The sequence below is a fragment of the Podarcis pityusensis genome (assembly GCF_964106645.2).
Source record: "Podarcis pityusensis genome assembly, chromosome: 2".
NCBI lineage: Eukaryota > Metazoa > Chordata > Lepidosauria > Squamata > Lacertidae > Podarcis > Podarcis pityusensis.
Genome location: NC_138029.1, coordinates 110636589 through 110654800, shown reverse-complemented (window position 1 = coordinate 110654800; position 18212 = coordinate 110636589). Strand labels below are relative to the sequence as shown.

At 42.0% G+C, this 18212-nt stretch overlaps 2 protein-coding genes across 4 annotated transcripts in view; both read right to left on the bottom strand.

The window, feature by feature from the left end:
• The window catches only part of LOC308470078 (uncharacterized protein), a 108043-nt gene that overhangs the window by 49515 nt on the left and 40316 nt on the right, over positions 1-18212 (bottom strand). The gene's annotated exons all lie outside the window — the stretch shown is intronic.
• Positions 1-18212, bottom strand: part of LOC308469605 (uncharacterized protein) — a 118812-nt gene that overhangs the window by 78677 nt on the left and 21923 nt on the right. Inside the window, exon 3 of one of the 3 annotated variants that reach the window (XR_013982121.1) lies at positions 1895-13606. The exons of the other annotated variants lie outside the window; for them this stretch is intronic. The gene's annotated coding sequence lies outside the window, so the exon portion shown is untranslated. Of the gene's footprint in view, positions 1-1894; positions 13607-18212 lie in introns of those variants that run through there. 3 annotated transcript variants of the gene reach the window in all.

The following is an 18212-nucleotide window of genomic DNA, read 5'->3' as shown; positions in this document are numbered from 1 at the left end:
ACTTTTAAAGAGGGATAACAAGGGATCTTATCAGGAATCTTAAATAGTGAGGCTCAGATGAGCCTGCAACAAGCGTACCGCTGTGCAAATTTGAAAAGGAGAATGTTTGAATTATGCTAAGGTATAGAACTTGTTAACGAAGGTTAGTATGGATATCATCAAATAATATATCCTCTCCTGCCTTTCTAAACATTCCCACAGGTCAGTCCCTAGCTAAAGATCTGCCATCCCCTTGTCGTGGTCCAGATTTGGGTCACTGCCTCCTGGGATTTTAGACACACATGTAGCCTTATGAGGCTTTGCCCTCGGGTGGGAAAAATATTGCGCCTGGGAAAGGGAAGTGGGAGTCAACAGACACTCAAGGAATAGTTTCGGAGAAAGACTTTTTATTTCTACCATCCATGAACTAGTAGAAGGAGCAAGTGTGATAAGTCACAAAAAGCATGCACTAAGTTCACAGTCCTTCCTGTGCACAAGCATATATACCCCTTTCCAGTTCTCTCCTCCTTTCTCTTTTTCCAGGAGTCCTGCCGCATGAGTTCCTCTGAGCATGAACAGAAAGCTGTTTTGGGACTATTGTGTAGCCTTTTTAATCCATGGGTAGGAATAATTGTTGCACCCGAGCAGAGACAAAAGGAGCCAAACAACACCAAGGGGTTAATCCAGAGAAAGAGCGTTTTATTCTGCCATCCGGGGGGGCAGAGGCACCTGTGTGATTCAGTTCACAAAAGACAGGCTGCACCGAAAACATTTTACAAGCAGGTTTTATCCTTTTTTCAAACCCCTTTTTTCCTCTCCCCCTTCACAGATTCTTACATAGAAATGTTGCTTTTCGTTCTCTGGCTCTGTTCCCGGAAGTATGTTGCAAATCAATGTACCAGGACAAGATTATCTTGGATCTGGGAAGCAAAAAGCTTTACTGTTCTCAGCTATGGGTTTGTTACAGCGTTTTTGTTACAGAGAGGACTGCTTAGCTCATGCTTTTTGTCTTAGAGGGAAATGCAGTTTTTAAAATGCGTACGCCGAGGCCTGGCTGGGGGGGGGGATTCACAAACAGTTTTTTAGGGCTGTAGTAAAGTTGGTACTGTTTAGAAATCATTCCTTGGTCAAGTAAAAAGAGTGAGGCCTTGTGGGAACTTTATCAGCCACAAGGACCCTGGGAAAGAAGTTGTGTTTGTTTAAACTCTAGACTAGCTGGCTCCTTGGCGTGAAAGGTTTATTGGAATAAAGGAAGCCTTGATTTAATGAAATGCTTGACACCTGGGTCTCAGGGTGTGAACATCCCCCCCCCCCAACGATGTTATCTGTCCTTGAACTGCTTGGGAATGGGGATCTGGATAGTTTCTAAGGAAGGGAGTAAACTCTTTTGAGGCATCTAATCATAAGCCTGCATTTTATTAATGTTTGATCAGGGCTTGTATATTAAAGAGAGCTTAAAGATTTTCAAATGTTTCATGCCAGGCAGAAGACCAGCTGCTTAGAGAACCTTGGCAATGTTTTCCTCCTAGACAAGGGGCCCCTTGATTTATAGCAGAAAACAATTCTCAAAGTCGTAAAAGGGGGAATTACAGGCTGAGAGCGAGGACACTGACCCTACATGTTACAGAAGATAAAAAAAGCAGAGATAAACATAATTAGGAATGAGTAAATAGTAAAATAATACCAATGTGCCTCCCAGTAAAATGAGCCAGATCTTCTTCCTAAGGTTAAAAAGGCCAAGAGCAATGGAGAAGCATCTAGCTGGCAGAAAGAGAGCATTTTTGGGAAGTCTTTTCTAAAGCTGTTTCTTTCTTAAACTGAGAGAGTTAAAGGGCAATAAATGTTGGGAAGAGCTAATGGGAAAAGCAGCTGGCTGAAGGGGGGGTGTAAACTGAAGAGGCTTCTTTTGAAGCTGTTTTTTACTGAGTTCCTTTTTTACTTTACAAAGGCCTTATTCCTTTTAAAAGGCTACCTATGTTATGTATTAAATATATTGGCTTAAATGTAATTATGCAAAGGATTTAAGAAATGCTAGATTCTTATTTCATATAGTTGTAAGAGTTGTATTTATCCTGAAATTAAGTCAGCCACCAGCCTAGCCCCCCTGCCAGACAGGAGACGCCATCGAGCACTCCTGATATATAGTTGTCAGGCATTTGTTTAGAAACCTTCAAATGAAGGAGATCTTTCAATGTTGATGTGAACTCAAGATCCTTGACATATGTTTAAGATAAAAATTTAAGATTAACCATTTGTTTTAGAAGGCAATAGGGCAAGGAGGGCAAGAGGTGAGCTGGTAATTAAGATTCCTTGTTGAGACACATGTAAGATATATTACTACTTATTTGTCATTTATAGATGTAACAATATATATAGCTCTTTGTGTTCCATATAAGGACAGGAGGATATGGGTGTATCTTTTGTGATTGGTTCTAGCAAACAACCAATAGGAATTTCAACCAGGCTGATTGGACAGAGGCAGCCACAGGAGGAGCAAAGGGGGCTGGATTAAGGGAATATAAGTGCTGGCCATAATGGCAGGAGGCCAGGCCAGAGCTTGGTAACCATATACCACTGTGCCTCTCATTTATTTGTCTGACAAATAAATTATTATTTTAATTTCTCTATTGCTGCGTTGAATATTTCATTCCAGCTAAGCGTTAACCACAAGCAGGGTGCTACATTTTATGGTGCCCCTGTGACTCGGATAAGTGGTCTGCTGGAACGCAGCCCCTTCGCCCTACTGGGCAGGGTACAAGAGAGAGGATCTCTAAACTGCTTACCCAGCGCGCACTGGTAAATTTTTCCAGGGGGAACGCAGAAGTCTCGTCTGTCTGATACCCTGCTCACTGGCGGCGACGGACCGGGGGGAAACAGGGAACCAACCAAGGGTAAGTGCACAAAGGGATTTTTGGCCCTCCAATTAATTGGGAGGAAGAGAAGTCTTGATCAAACTTCTGCGTCTCAGTAAGTGGGAACTGAGTACGCTAGGTGGTTGGGTACATCAGATGGTGATCTGGTGTAGGGAAAGGGAAGATTGGGAGGTAGAGTGTGGTGAAGTATCCAGCGCATTGTATGTGTGAGAAAGTACAGAGCAATCTGTAGCTGACCTGAGTGTGGAGTGGGCAGTACTTCGGTTCCTAGTAAGGCGACTTCACTAGGCAAGGAAACCCACGAAGCGTGTGTGTGAGTGACTGAGTGGATACTTCACAGGGCCATACAATGGGAGTTGGGGGTTCAAAGGGGGGAAATACACCTCTTGAATGTATGTTAAATAATTTTAAGAAAGCCTTCTCAGGGGCATATGGAGTCAAAATGACGCCAGAGCGCTTGAGAACGTTATGTGAACTAGAATGGCCAAAACAAAATACTGGATGGCCATCTCAGGGAACCTTTGATATAAATTTAGTAAGCAAACTTTGGTCTAACATCGCCAAAGAAACTGGAGGGTGCCCAGAACAATTTTCATATATAGATTCCTGGCTGAGCACATTAAATAAAAATCCTCCATGGATAAGGGAATGCAAAGTCCAACGATGCAAATTATTGGCTGTAAAAGCCGAAGCTAGGAAAGGAATCTTGCCAAATAAACTCAAACCCATTTTTGAGGGACCAGAGGAAGAGGTGCTTCCACCTCCACCCTATGCTCCACATCGAAGGGAGCCTAATCCAAACCCTCCACCAGTTGTAACCCCAAGGCAAGAAAGTGGAACGAATAATGGGGGTAGAGTCACAGAACTTGATTCCTTGATAGATTATGATAAATATCTTCAGGAGGCATTGGAGTCCTATAATGAAGCCCAAGCAGAAGTGGTTATTCCACCTGTGAGTCCCAGTAGAACTCCATCTACAGTCTCCTTTAGTGGAACAACTAATTGCCCACCCCAAACCCCTGTACATCCAAGTCCTAGAGAATTATTACAAGAAGTTACAGGGAGACCTTGATCGGTCAGCAAGCAATACAGCCAGGCGTATAAAGCTGCTAAAAGAACACCTTGGGACAGATACCATCCCCTATGATTTGAGGCCCCTAGAGCAAAGTGAAGAAAAAGGTCACGTAGTAGCCCCTCTTAGAAGAGTATTTGATGCACTTGAGGAGCCTGTGCTGGTTAATGGGCAACCTGGACCACGGCCACCTCGAACTTCGACCCTGCAATATATTCCATTCACGACTACAGATCTGATGAATTGGAAAACACACACCCCATCTTTCGCAGAAAAACCTCAGGCTATGATGGACTTGGTGACTTCAATAGTAAATACTCATAGTCCTACTTGGACAGATTGTCGCCAGCTCCTGAATACTCTTTTCACCACTGAGGAAAGGAGAGACATAATTGAAAAGGCACAGATATATTTGCGTGAGCAGGCCAGAGTGGGAAATATTTATAATATTGACCGTCATCTCCAGGACAACTTTCCCTTGGAAGATCCTAATTGGGATCCAAACAATGCAATTCACCTGGCCAGACTTACCACCTACCGCCAGACGCTTGTGCAAGGTATCCGCAGGGCATGCCAGAAGCCCACTAATATGTCTAAAGTCTCAGGAGGGTAGATGTGTTACTCATAACACTGTTTCGTGTTCGGTGTGCACCCACAAAAAGACTTAAGTTGTCACCTTTTGAGCTCCTGTATGGGAGACCGCCCTCCTTTGTTCAGGATATTCCAGCTGATCTTAAACAAATAGGAGACCATGTGACACAGGGACAAGTGCAATCTCTCTCCCGTGTTTTTGTTTCTCTTAACAGGTGGGCCCTCGAGCGCACGCCGTGCAGCATTGCCGAGCCGATTCATCAGTTCCAGGCTGGCGATAGCGTATGGGTGAAAGAGTGGAAACGTGATCCACTTGCACCTAAGTGGCGTGGACCTTACACCGTCTTGCTCTCTACTCCAACAGCGGTGAAGGTAGCTGAGGTGACCCCCTGGATTCATCACTCCCGTTTGAAGAAGTCCGAAGGCAGTTGGACGTGCAAAGGTGACCCCTCTAATCCTTTAAAACTGACTCTCTCCAAAAACCCCTGTATCTAGCCCTACGGGGAACGGGCTAGGTCACGGGCAACATTAGACGACCGGCCTGCTGCAGCCACAACCTGGAAGCTGGCTGACCTGCGCACGCCTGAAGATTGAGGAGCGTCTGAACCAGCGACTGTGAACGGGAAGATTCTCTTATACAATTGATTGACTGCCCCCTTGTGGAACAATTATCAGGGATATTACTCATTGGGGATCTTCAGGATATATGTTTTGGTCTTGGTGGTTCCCCATTTCTGTCACTGGGGGAATTATATTGGGACTAATATTTATTTGCTATCACAATAAGGTAATCTTTTGTGGAAGGAATGCATATGCTAGACATCAACATGATTTTATTATTAATCCTGATCCCTTGGGAAGGGGAAGGGTCCTTGAATCTGACCAAATTTGCTAAATATGGATTCCGCTATGACCACAATATGTGGGTAGGCTTAGCTGAGATGGTAGCCAATGTTGCAAATAGGACCAATTGCCTTGTTTGCTCTCTTGGGCCAGATGATTCAGAGGGAGGTATGCCCTTATTACCGATACCATTAAATGCCATTGGTATGGTAAGCGAAATGCCACACCAAACAGAAGTACAGAATTTCCCCGGATGGAACTCAACTAAACCATTACGAGTTTTACCTGTACAAGGGGAATTCTGTGTACATAAATCATCAGATGCAGCTGATTCTACCATGATAGGCTCTTCTCATTGCCACTATACTTGGGATTATATTAAGAATAGTCAAACCTGGGCAAACGGTACTACCTATCGAACTCGGAAAACCTTGCCCTGTGCACCTCCTTTTATTCATGCATGGAAAATGGTGTGGAACATAACTGTGACAGAAGAAGGCAATCTAACATACTGCACTGTGAACTCTATACCCCTTTTGATATTTCGCCTTATGCACTCCACATACCAAAACCCTCAGACCCAATGGTTGTGGTGGATATGTGGAGAATGGGCATACAAGAAACTCCCTTCCAAATGGAGTGGGACTTGTTTCCTGGGATGGGTATTACCACCAATGTGGATTATGCCCACTAGTTCAGCTAAGCGAACACGAAGAAACGCTGATATTTCTCATATAGCAGGAGGAAGTACCCAAAGTTGGAGCGGTACTGATGATTGGCCACCAGAGCGCATTATAGCCTATTATGATCCTGCCTCCTGGAATCCTGGTGAGCTCATACAAGGGGCACGGGATCCTATTTATAATCTAAACAGAATAATTCGATTGCAAGCAGTAGTGGAACTTGTAACCAATGCAACGGCCCAGAGTTTGAGACTTATTGCACAACAGTTGGATGAAAGTAGAGCCGCCATTTTGCAGCTGAAAATGGGAATGGATTATGTACTTGCCAAGCAGGGAGGCCTATGAACTTGAACTTGACAGGGAATGCCTGTTGCTTTAACATTTCAGATAATGGTGAGGCAATCCGTGTGTTGGCCACAAAGATGGAGAATATAGCACATGTCCCAGTACAAACATGGGAAGGATGGGATATGGGATGGCTCACCAATTGGTTACCTAATGTCACAGGACTCAAAGGGATACTATTGTCTTGCTTGTTTTTCTTGACAGTAGTAGTAATGGTTTTATGTATGATGCCATGTATCATTTCATGTTTTAGAAGTACAATTAGCAAGATGGTTTCAAATGAAACTCTACCTCATATCATGGCCCTATACAGAGCTTTACCTCAGGAATATGATGAAGGTCAAGCTATCAAGGACACTTGGGATGAAGGTCCTTGAGCTTGAAAGGGGGGAATGAGGCATCTAATCATAAGCCTGCATTTTATTAATGTTTGATCAGGGCTTGTATATTAAGAGAGCTTAAAGATTTTCAAATGTTTCATGCCAGGCAGAAGACCAGCTGCTTAGAGAACCTTGGCAATGTTTTCCTCCTAGACAAGGGGCCCCTTGATTTATAGCAGAAAACAATTCTCAAAGTCGTAAAAGGGGGAATTACAGGCTGAGAGCGAGGACACTGACCCTACATGTTACAGAAGATAAAAAAAGCAGAGATAAACATAATTAGGAATGAGTAAATAGTAAAATAATACCAATGTGCCTCCCAGTAAAATGAGCCAGATCTTCTTCCTAAGGTTAAAAAGGCCAAGAGCAATGGAGAAGCATCTAGCTGGCAGAAAGAGAGCATTTTTGGGAAGTCTTTTCTAAAGCTGTTTCTTTCTTAAACTGAGAGAGTTAAAGGGCAATAAATGTTGGGAAGAGCTAATGGGAAAAGCAGCTGGCTGAAGGGGGGGTGTAAACTGAAGAGGCTTCTTTTGAAGCTGTTTTTTACTGAGTTCCTTTTTTACTTTACAAAGGCCTTATTCCTTTTAAAAGGCTACCTATGTTATGTATTAAATATATTGGCTTAAATGTAATTATGCAAAGGATTTAAGAAATGCTAGATTCTTATTTCATATAGTTGTAAGAGTTGTATTTATCCTGAAATTAAGTCAGCCACCAGCCTAGCCCCCCTGCCAGACAGGAGACGCCATCGAGCACTCCTGATATATAGTTGTCAGGCATTTGTTTAGAAACCTTCAAATGAAGGAGATCTTTCAATGTTGATGTGAACTCAAGATCCTTGACATATGTTTAAGATAAAAATTTAAGATTAACCATTTGTTTTAGAAGGCAATAGGGCAAGGAGGGCAAGAGGTGAGCTGGTAATTAAGATTCCTTGTTGAGACACATGTAAGATATATTACTACTTATTTGTCATTTATAGATGTAACAATATATATAGCTCTTTGTGTTCCATATAAGGACAGGAGGATATGGGTGTATCTTTTGTGATTGGTTCTAGCAAACAACCAATAGGAATTTCAACCAGGCTGATTGGACAGAGGCAGCCACAGGAGGAGCAAAGGGGGCTGGATTAAGGGAATATAAGTGCTGGCCATAATGGCAGGAGGCCAGGCCAGAGCTTGGTAACCATATACCACTGTGCCTCTCATTTATTTGTCTGACAAATAAATTATTATTTTAATTTCTCTATTGCTGCGTTGAATATTTCATTCCAGCTAAGCGTTAACCACAAGCAGGGTGCTACACTTTGATTTGGGTTCTGCATTCTAAATTGACCCAGCTGCCAAGGGGTAGATTGATTGACTAGCAAGCCGGTCATTGGTGAGTTTAAAAATTAATTAAGACTTACGATTGGCTTGAGAGTTACGACACCAAGTGCGAATTGTGAATAAAAGATCAGGGAATTGTTTGAGAAGTTGCTCTCTGCCATTGCTCACTGCAATCCGCAAAGATGCCCGGCTGTGATGTTCCACCTAATAGCCGCCGTTTCGTCTTTTGAAATGGAGATCTACGAAAGCCTTCAATTTGCGGACTCTTGAAAGGACTCTGACTATCCTATTTGTGTTTGACTTTGTGAGTATGTAAGTTAGCTAGACTATACAACGTCTTTATTTTCTTATCTGTAAGTTTCAAAAGATGTGCCTGCTGTTTTAGCATGTTTTCTGTTATTTTTTTAAAATAAATTTTTAAAGAAGAACCTGTTTGGTTTATGTGCCTTTCCGGGGGAATAGCTAAGTCCTAGCCTTACGCTTGGTTACGCTCTACCGTAGAATTTTTGCCTGCAAGTCTGTAAATACAACTTGTGGAGTGGGGATAGCCAGTGATAACGGGTCACAGCCTTCTCCCTGGGTTGTGGTTCTGGATCCCCGGGAACAGATGGAGTGGTGGCAGCCCTACCGGGTCGATTTGGTTCTGTGTTGTAAAAGTAAATACGCCTGCCAGCCCTGCTCAAGAAGCCTAGTCGGGCCGGAGAGCAGGGACAGGTGAGGGAGGGGCAGGCAGCTGGGGGCGTAGATTACTACATGGTGGCAGCGGTGGGATGCCGCTACACCTAGATTACTACAAGGGCTTTCTGGACTCTTCCCAGGAAAGGGGGAATGAGAAGCCGAGGGGGTGGGTCGAGGAGCCCTGGTGGTTCAGCATGTCCAAGATGTTGCAACCAAATGAGATAAGATTCGTTTCTCAGGCCTGAGTACTCTTGGCAATGACAGAGCCTATTCATCAGCCTTTAAAAGTAACATTTTGCCTTTTGCCACAGCATCTTGTGAGAAAAGCAGAGAAGAGCAGAGAAAAGCTGTTTTGGATTTTTAGAAGTCAAAAGGAGTTTTGGACAGTTTTGAGGCCTGGTTGATTATTGAAGCCTGGGGTGATTTCACAGACAGGATTTGGGTATTCTGTCCCTTCACACACACGGTCGCCACATGCTGACAGCAGCAGGCAATGGCTCCCTCGCATGTGTGAACAGCCATTGGGGGGGGTCACTCTCAAACACCACAGAGACTGGGCATTGCTTTGACAAATATCCTGCAACCAACCACTTTCCTGAGCCCTCTGGTCTCTCCCACTGCCAATAAAAATAAAATACTTGTTTACCTGACGTTGACACAAAAGCTCACATACTATAGAAATGAATGAAATGTTTATTTCTTTCCCACTTTCCTTCCCTCTCTCTTCCCACTTTTCTTCCCCCCCCCCCCCAACTCCATACTGCCTAGGACAGTACTGTCTCACTCTGAATAGGACTGACTTGTTTGAAGGATTCTGTGACTTGAAAACAGAGACTCTGGGTGTACCCAAGAATTTAATAAAAACATTTTAAAAAACAAGTCTCTCTGGAGCAGTTACAGAAATTTCAGTATGGTGCCTATCTGTTATTCTGAAATGTGGGCTGCAGTACAAAATAACAATTTTTGTGCAGCCCCGGCCCATTCATATTTATTTAGGAATTCCATTCAGTATTTTAAGGAGCGGGATCAAGGGTTTCCTGACCCACTTCTTACAATGTATGAAGTAGCTTACAGCAAAAAAAAAGCCTAATGACTCTTCTGGGTAACTGAACGAATTATTTTAATAAAAATTTAAATGGAGAGCATATTTTCCATTGTCATATTCATGCAAACATGGTTCCACTCCAACCTCACTTAGTCCCCATTTCCCCTATATAGAGTTCTTTATATAGAAATCTCCTGAACAGAAGTCTCTCTATTTACATGTATAGAGAGGGATCACTCTCTGTCTAGCTTATGGCACCCTGTGTCTTTTGTAGTGTCCTGTATTCTCCTCACAGAAACAGTGAACAGGGACATGCAGCAGCAACAGCAGCAGCCAGCCAGACTCACTACAGCTCCCAGAATGCTTTGAGGGAAGCCATGACTGACTGAAGTGGTACTAGAGTGATTTCAATGTGGCGTGGATGTGGAGAAGGCAAGCAATCAGGGGTGACAGTGAACACAATGGAGCCCACAATGGCAGCCTCCAGTGCCGTTTTGTGTTCCTCACAGGGCAACACAGCACTCGTCCCCACTGCCTGCCTTCAGAGATCTGGGATCGTTGCCATGGACAGCTTCTGACACAGCATTGTAGGGCAAGGCTGTTTCAAGGGAAGGTGGGAAAATGCATTTCTGCTATGGTCAAGGTTAACTAATTGAATAGCTTTCATTTTGCTTTTCACTCACTTCTGTGAGGCTCATGCCGTGTGTCATTACCATAGGAAACAATTTTAGGAGCCCAGTTAGGCAAACGAAACTCATCCTAGCTTGCCCCTTTTGCATCCCAATGCAGAGCACTGTATTCAGATTATTATTTTGTTGCCACCCTTCACTATAAGGCCCCACCCTCGGCAGTTAGAAGCAGTATCAGAACGCTATTAAAATCAGTTAAAATGATTTACATTCTTTATACACAAAGAATGCAAGCAGGATGAAAAAAGTATCCTGGCAACACACTTCCCCCTGCCCAAAATCCAACATGAGGCAGAGTCCAGCAGGCCTCTATAGCAGGGCTTAGCAAAAAGCAACCATGGGCCTTATTTAAGAAACATTCTACTTTTCTGCTGCCATATCCTTCCTTTCTTCCATCATGAAACTCAAGGTGGTATACGTGTGGCCTCCTCCCAAGACCCAGGACTGCTTAGCCTAGGCAACAATATATCCTACAAGCCGACGTCATTCAGTCTTGGGTCCCTAGATGTTGTTGGACTACAACTCCCATCATCCCCGGGGCTCTTAGTCAACAAGGACCCAACTCTGATGAACTCGGTCTTAGGATGGAGCCTGCAGGTAAGTGTGGGAACCTCTGGCCCTCCAGATGTTGCTGAATTACAACCCCCATCAGGCACAGCAATCGTCATCTATGGCTGTGGATGATGGGAGGTGGATGCTGCCATTGAGAAGAAGTTGAAGGCAAGGTACTCTCTCTGTCTCCGGTGCACCAGAGTAGCCTGTCCAGTAAAGACATGGATGAAAATGCTGAGGCACTGAGTGCTTCTGATCCAAAACATTACCCTTTTCCAGCACACTCCACTGCTATCCATCCCTCTCCAGTTTTCCTTTCCTGCTGTCAACCAGCGCCCCACCCCCACAGCCAGTTTTCTGTATCCACAGACCATGTGCAGTTCTCATTGCGTGGCTTTGGCTATCTTTCCCCCTCACCTAAAAATTTATTGGATATACGTAACCAATGGAGCTGCCTCGAGGTTACTGGTACCTCCCTCTCTTCCTTGGAAGAAGGGTTCCATTTTGGCCACATAAAGGCTGGCAGCTAGGAAATTGAATTGGCTATTTGTATACGGGATTGTATACGGGTGAGATTTTCCACCCTTGAGCTTTTGAACTACACCTCTCATCAACCTTGACCATCTGGGCTGAGGCTTATGGGAGTTGTTGCCCAACAACTGTTTCTTTAAAGGAGCAAAGCGGGAGAGGAGAGGAGCCGCTTACACGAGTGTCCGGTTGGCTCCTTTAAAGCAAGCAGGCTCTCTGTCCCTCTCTCCTCAACACTCAGCTCACTAAATAGCAGGAAAGATTTTCAGCTCGCTAAGCTGGGGGGGGGGGGGAGCCAGGGAGGAGGAAGAAAAGCAGAGCCTGCTTGCTTTAAAGGAGCAAAGAGGGAGAGGAGAGGAGCCTTCACCCCTAAAACCGATCTTCTGCATGATTAGCAGCATCCTTCTCCACACACTCCACGCGTGCTCCTTGTCCCTTGAGTGCTTTCCTTACCTCCCAACTTAAAACATGGTTACAAAGCACAGCTCCACATGGATCCTAAGGATTTTTGCACTGGGTCACCCCAAATTCACCATCAGATCACATAGCATGTCCATGGCTACAGTTTGCACCAAAAAATCACGCACTCACTGTTGCCTGGGGCCGCAGTGGTGCAAAAATGCGGTTACAAAGCACAGATCCACATGGATCCCCAGGATTTTTGCATTGGGCTACCCTAAACTCACCATCAGATCACATGTCTGTGGCCACAGAATGAACCACAAAAATCATACACCCACTGTTTCGTTTAGAATATTTTTTTCCTTGTTTTCCTCCTCTTAAATACTACATGCGTGTTATGGTCGGGTGCGTGTTATAGAGCGAAAAATACGGTAAATAAAACAATGTGAAAAATGTGAAATATAGAGTATACTGTCAAAGCAACGTAACAGAAAACTAAACTATTATCTTAAAGATTTCAAAACAACACATTACAAAGGAGGTCAACTACAGAATACATGTTAAATAGGGCTGGGTGAGTCTGGGCCCCGCCCCCTAGGCCAGGTGGGAAAGGCCTTGCAGGGAGTGGTATATAGATGGCATCTTACCCCCCCAAAAGCTTGCTAAATTGTAGAAAGGGAAAACATCAACCTGTTGGAGATGTAAAAAAAAGGAGGGGTCATACTATCACACGTGGTGGACCTGTGTAGCCATTGGCAAATACTGGAATGATATTTAGAACGAGTTTAAGAAACTATTTAAAATTACTTTTTAAAAAAAAAACCCAAAGATTTTCCTACTTGGTATATTACCATCAGAAATTTAAAAAGTTATAAGATCATTGTTTATGTATGGTATAACAGCAGCTAGAACCCTTATAGCAAGGAGCTGGAAAAATGAAACGCACCCAGAGATTACAGATTGGCAGATACTCATGATATCTACAATTAGCAAAACTGACGAGATCAGTTAGAGGAATATGGAAACAAAAACAAATAGAGAATGGATAATATTTCAGAATTATGTAAAACCTTATTGTACAAATAACTCCATATGAGCAGAAATTGAGTGATATTTGTAAAGAAAAAGATCAAAGGAATGTATACAAAGCAGAAAGAAATGGTATTATATAATGTAAGCCTGTTTTAAAAAGTATGTTATATCAAACAGTAGAATGAGCGGGATGGGAATGATTGTGCCGATGAGTAGTTTTACTATGTAAATAACTTTGTCTTTTTTCCTTACTATTATTTCTTGGTTTCTTATCTTTTTTAATTCTTTATTTTTTTCTTTCTTTATAAATTTTCTATTTTCAATCATTTTGTTTTTTCTACCTGTTAAGAGATTGTACATAATGTTTGTATGTTGTTTAGTCATGTCCGACTCTTCGTGACCCCATGGACCAGAGCATGCCAGGCACTCCTGTCTTCCACTGCCTCCCGCAGTTTGATCAAACTCATGTTTGTAGCTTCGAGAACACTGTCCAACCATCTCGTCCTCTGTCGTCCTTCTCCTTGTGCCCTCTATCTTTCCCAACATCAGAGTCTTTTCCAGGGAGTCTTCTCTTCTTCTTCTTCTTTTTTAAAGATATTTATTAAAGTTTAAAGAAAGATTAGAAAAAAGTTGCAAAATAAGAAAAAAAGAGAGAGAAAAGAAAAAATTACAAAATACAGAAAAGCAAAAAACAATTAAAATCAAATCAATCTTTTCATATCTTATCTTTCGTTTACTTGTTTCCCTGACCTCTTCACACCTCCCTTTTTTGTATTCCAGTTCAGTTAGTTAAATCAGCAAATCTTCTCCATCCTTGTTTTTATCTTATTCCTCTACCTGAATGTATTATATCTTTACATTCTCATCTGATAACAATCCATTTTTATATACTCCTTTATAGCATTGCTGCTAGAACCACTTAACTTCATGCCAACATCATTCTAACATTCATTAATTTTGCAGTGTTTATGTAGATAGTCTTTAAATTTCTTCCAATCTTCTTCCACCAACTCTTCTCCCTGGTCTCGGATTCTGCCGGTCATTTCCGCCAATTCCATATAGTCCATAACTTTCATCTGCCATTCTTCCAGGGTGGGTAGATCTTGTGTCTTCCAATACTTTGCAATGAGTATTCTTCCTGCTATTGTAGCATACATAAAAAAGTTCTATCCTTCTTTAACACCAATTGGCCGACCATGCCCGAGAGAAAGGCCTCTGGTTTCTTGAGGAACGTATATTTAAATACCTTTTTCATTTCATTATATATCATCTCCCAGAAAGCCTTGATCTTTGAGCACGTCCACCAGAGGTGAAAGAATGTACCTTCATTTTCTTTACATTTCCAACATTTATTATCAGGCAAATGGTAGATTTTTGCAAGCTTGACTGGTGTCATGTTCATGACTGGTGTTCATAATATTCTCTCTTAAGGCATTACATGCTGTAAATTTCATACCTGTGGTCCATAACTGTTCCCAGTCAGCCAACATAATGTTATGTCCGACATCTTGTGCCCATTTTATCATAGCAGATTTCACCGTTTCATTCCGAGTATTCCATTTCAACAGCAAGTTATACATTCTTGATAATATCTTAGTTTGGGGATCTAACAGTTCTGTTTCCAATTTTGATTTTTCCACCTGGAAGCCAATTTTCTTGTCCAGATTATAAGCCTCCCTTATTTGATAATAATGGAGCCAATCTCGCACTTTATCTTTTAAGTTTCTCAAAACTCTGCAATTTCAATTTATCTCCTTCTTGTCCCAAAATCTCCCAATATTTCGGCCATTTGGCCTCCATATTGAGCTTTTTCTGAGCCTTCGCTTCCATCGGTGATAGCCACCTTGGGGTTTTATTTTCAAGCAAATCTTTATATCTTATCCAGATATTGAACAATGCTTTCCTGACAATATGGTTTTTAAATGCTTTATGTGCTTTGACCTTGTCATACCACAAATATGCATGCCACCCAAATACATTATTGAAACCTAAATCCAAAATGTCTGTGTTCTCAAGAAGCAGCCATTCTTTCAGCCAGCAAAATGCTGCTGATGTCAGGAAAAAGCAGCAATGCAAAAGCCAGCTGCAAGTGGCTTGAATGTCAAACAGGATGTTTATGTCTGTGACTGTACTATTGGAGAAAGTGGGCAGTCCATTCAGTGTACTGAGCACCGGATGTTAGCTCAGTGTATCATGTGACCTGTACTGGAAGTGCAGGGGCGGAGTTGTGGTCTTCTTCTGGAGACTGGAGAGTGCAGACATGTTTTTCTCTGTACTGCTGGGATGACAGAAATAAAAGATGTAAATAGATTTCTGTCTGTCTCTTTCCCCCTCCCTGAGGGCAGCAGGGAGGAGGAGGGTGTGTCCTTCTCATGTTGAGTGGGATCGCCGATTTGTGACCTTGCCTGCGTCTGCCGGGGAAGCAGACGGGAAGGTCATCCAGGATCTCGAGCCGAATGCCTGGTGTGAGGCCAGTTCCCTCTGACTGACGGCTGAGAATCCTAACAGCTGATTCATAATAAAGTCTAAGGTCTGGCAGGGCAAATCCACCTCTTTCTTTTGCATCAGTTAGTATTTTAAATTTTATTCTGGGCTTCTTGCCCTGCCAGACAAATCTGTAAATATCTCTCTGCCACTTCTTGAAACAGTCCATTTTGTCCAAAATTTGCAATGATTGAAACAAAAACAACATTCTTGGGCAATACATTCATTTTTATAGCAGCAATACGGCCTAGCAAGGAAAGCTTCAAATTTGACCATATTTCTAAATCCTTTTTCACTTCTGACCAACATTTTTCATAGTTATCTTTAAATAAATTCAAGTTCTTAGCAGTCATATTAACCCCCCAGGTATTTTACTTTCTTAACCAATGTTAAACCTGTCTCCGTCTGAAACCTCTCTTTCTCAATCGGTGTTAGATTTTTCTCTAGAACTTTAGTTTTTAACTTATTCAACTTAAATCCTGCAACCTGACCAAATTCTTGAATCAATTCCAATACTCTTTTAGTACTAGATTCTGGCTCCTGTGATATCAGTACTAGATTGTCTGCAAAAGCTTTCAATTTGGCTCCAACTTATATACCTTTAACCAGTTGGTCCCTTCTGATCATATTTAGGAGAACCTCCAGGACCAAAATAAAGAGCAATGGGGAAATTGGGCAACCTTGTCGTGTCCCTTTCTCTATCTTAAATTCCTCCGTCACCACATTGTTAACAATTAGTTTAGCCTTTTGTTCTGAATAAATTGCACCTATACCATTTCCAAAACCTTGACCAACCCCATCCCTTGAAGATTTTTCTTCATAAAACTCCAAGAAATGTTGTCAAAAGCTTTCTCCGCATCCACAAATATCAAAACTGCTTTAGTATTAATGTTCACTTGTAATTTTTCTAAAATATTAATGATATGCCTCGTGTTGTCAGACAAGTGTCTGCCCGGGAGAAAGCCTGCTTGGTCTTTATCTCTTCCACTAGTACTTTTTTTAATCTTTTAGCCAAAATATCTGCAAAGATTTTGTAATCCACATTAAGCAGAGATATGGGGCGGTAGTTCTTAAGTTGTGTCTTCTCAGACTCAGTTCTCGGTATAAGTGTAATGTAAGCTTCCTTCCACGGTGCTGGTGCTTTCCCCCCCTCCAAAATTCCATTACAAACTTCCTTTAGTGGTTGAATTATCCAATCTTTCAAAGATCTATAATATCTTGAAGTTAAACCGTCCAGCCCTGGAGATTTACCCAGTTGCATATTCTGGATAGCACCTTCTACCTCCTGTTCTGTTATTTTATAGTTCAACGTTAACTTATTTTCTTGAGAGATTTTTTGTAGTCCATTTGTTTTTAAAAATTGATCTATATCAATCTCTTTCTGTGGCCCTTGTGTATATAATTGTTTAAAGTATCTCTGGAAACATTTTCTAATCTCCACTGGATTCTGTATATTCTTTCCTTCCACTTCCAAATTTGTAATGCTGTTAAATTTTTGTCTTTTTTTATTTGCCAGGCTAACAATTTCCCACATTTATTAGCCGATTCAAATGTCTTTTGTCTCATCTGTTTAATTTTCCACTCTATTTCCTGATTCATCATTTTCATATATTGAACTTGATGTAGCTTTATTTCTCTCAGAATCTCTTGTGACTTTGGTTTCCCTCTCAGTTTCTTCTCACCTTCTTTTATTTTCTCCAAAATTTTATCTTTTTTCTCATTTTGAGTTCTCTTCTTTATTGCATTCTGTTGAATCAGAAACCCCCTCATAACCGCTTTGCTTGCGTCCCAGATTACTCTTTTTTCAATGGTAGTATTCATATTTATCTCAAAATAATCTCTCAAAGTTTTTGGGGCCTTCTTGGTAACCTCTTCGTCTCTAAACAAGGTGTCATTCATCCTCCATCTGAAGGAGCCAATCGGTGTTAGTTTCATCTCCATTTTCACAGCATTATGGTCGGAGCAAGTTTTAGGACAAATTTCCACTTTTCTAGTCTTTGGAGCCAGTCCTCTACTTATCCAAATTTGGTCAATTCTTGTCCATGTCATTTTGGCTTCAGAGAAGAAAGTTCCCTCTCTACCCAAGGGGTTCTTTGTTCTCCAAATGTCAACTAAGTCCATATTGTCAGTCATCTCAAAAAAGGTTTTTGGTAGTCTGCCATCCTTGGTAACTACCTGTCTCTGTGCCTTGTCCATATTTGTAGATACCACTCCATTCATATCTCCCATCATGATGATATTATAGTCCAGATAGTCCAACAAGGTCTCATGCAACTTTTTAAAGAATTCAGATTTCCCCTCATTTGGTGCATAAACTCCTATCAAAAATTTCTCTCCTTGTGTTTGAATTTCAATTGCCACAAATCTTCCTTGATCATCTTTGAAGATAAATTTCGGTGATAGGCTCTTTTGCATAAATCGCTACTCCTCTTTTTTTAACCTTGTCCGATGAGATAAACTCTTGACCCAATCTTTGCCTAATGCCAGAGCTAAAACATCTTCAGATACCATTCCTTTTGACTTAAGTTGAACAGATGCTGCCCCTGGTGGTGCAGAAGGGCCAGATGCTGATGCTCTTCGCTGCTGCCACGATTTACCAGACCTTCTTGTTTTTTCTTGAAGCAAATCTATTTTTTCTTTTCCATCTGCCATAACACTTTAACTGGAGCCCAAGGTCGATCCCACAGCCAGAGTTTGTTTTGAAG